This window comes from Tamandua tetradactyla, chromosome 4, assembly GCF_023851605.1.
Source record: "Tamandua tetradactyla isolate mTamTet1 chromosome 4, mTamTet1.pri, whole genome shotgun sequence".
NCBI classification, from domain to species: Eukaryota; Metazoa; Chordata; class Mammalia; order Pilosa; family Myrmecophagidae; genus Tamandua; species Tamandua tetradactyla.
In genome coordinates this window covers 53,668,667-53,670,636 of record NC_135330.1, presented here as the reverse complement: position 1 = coordinate 53,670,636, position 1,970 = coordinate 53,668,667, and the positions used below count along the sequence as shown (strand labels likewise).

The window sequence follows — 1,970 nt, the reverse complement described above, 5'->3', positions numbered from 1 at the left end:
GCACTGCTCTCCCTCCCACGGCGAACCGTCTGTTTTAGCCATGTCCCAGAGCAGACATCGCGCCGCGGCCCCGCCGCTGGAGCGCGAGGACAGCGGGACCTTCAGTTTAGGGAAGATGATCACAGCTAAACCAGGGAAAACACCGATCCAGGTATTACACGAATACGGCATGAAGACCAAGAATGCGAAAGATTCGATGTGCAAATACACGTGCCCACTTTCACCTTCAGAGTAACCATGGGTGACATAACCTGTACAGGTGAAGGTACAAGTAAGAAGCTGGCAAAACACAGAGCTGCAGAAGCTGCCATAAACATTTTGAAAGCCAATGCGAGTATTTGCTTTGCAGTTCCTGACCCCTTAATGCCTGATCCTTCCAAGCAACCAAAGAACCAGCTTAATCCTATTGGTTCATCGCAGGAATTGGCTATTCATCATGGCTGGAGACTTCCTGAATATACCCTTTCCCAGGAGGGAAGACCTGCTCATAAGAGAGAATATACTACAATTTGTAGGCTAGAGTCATTTATGGAAACTGGAAAGGGGGCATCAAAAAAACAAGCCAAGAGAAATGCTGCCGAGAAATTTCTTGCAAAATTCAGCAATATTTCTCCAGAGAATCACATTTCTTTGACAAATGTAGTAGGACATTCTTTAGGATGTACTTGGCATTCCTTGAGGAATTCTCCTGGTGAAAAGATCAATTTACTGAAAAGAAGCCTCCTCAGTATTCCAAATACAGATTACATCCAGCTGCTTAGTGAAATTGCCAAGGAACAAGGTTTTAATATAACATATTTGGACATAGAAGAACTGAGTGCCAATGGACAGTATCAATGTCTCGCTGAACTGTCAACCAGCCCCATCACAGTCTGTCATGGCTGTGGAATCTCCTGTGGCAATGCACAGAGTGATGCAGCTCACAATGCTTTGCAGTATTTAAAGATAATAGCTGAAAGAAAGTAAGCTTGGAGCCACTTAATTCCCTCAGTAGCACTTGGAAAGCTCCCCTTCTCCCCTTCCCAAGAAAAGCATTTACTATATTTGAGTTTGTGTGTTTCTAAATCTCTTCATAGAGTCCATCAACACTCCAGATTTAATTATCTCATAGCAGTTGTTATTAAGCTATTTTTAATGGCATCACTTTTGTGTTGATATATTGTATTTATAAACTTTGTACCATAAGGCAGAGTGTAGCACCCATTTTACAGTGCCATGCACATAAGAGGAAGGAGACGTATCTTTCTTGTTTATGATGATGATGACAATGAGGAAATAAAATGCTAGCAAAGTCTGTCTCACTGGTGCTCAAACTCTTCTTTGGATGAGGCTTTGTAAAGAGAATTCAAAGAAAGCTCTGTAGAATTAGTGTTGAGAGACAGCACAAACAGGCTTTTATTGAATGTGATTGTTAAATTTCAGGAATCATGATTGGTCTGCTGTGTATTTGAACCATGTAATAAACAGCTGTTATAAAGGGAAAAAAAATAAAAAATAATTTCAAAGAATCCACAAAATAACTACTAAAACTAATAAATTTAGCAAGGCTGCAGGCTACAAAACTAACACACAAAATCAGTTGTTTTTCTGTTCAACAGCAAAGAACTTTATGAAATGGAAGTTAAGAAACAACCTATTCACAACAGCTTCTAAAAGAATAAAATGCCTTGAAAATTTTTAACCAAGGTGGTGAAGGAATTGTACACCGAAAATTACAATATACTTAACAAAAGAAATTAGAGAAGACCAAGTCAGTGGCAAGACATTCCATGTTCATGGATGAGAAGATTTAATATTGGTATGATGTCAATACTCTACAAAGTGATATACCTATTTAGTACAATACCTATCAAAATCCTAGCAGCACTTTCTGCAGAAATGGAAAAAACTGATCTTCATATTCATATGGAATTGTAAGGGGCCCTAAGAAGCCAAATCAACATGACAAAAGAACAAAGATGAAGGTCTCA

General features: G+C 39.2%; 1 pseudogene; it reads left to right on the top strand.

Moving 5' to 3' along the window:
• Positions 1 to 1,163, top strand: LOC143680805 (interferon-inducible double-stranded RNA-dependent protein kinase activator A pseudogene; annotated as a pseudogene).
• Positions 1,164 to 1,970: the final 807 nt, after the last annotated feature.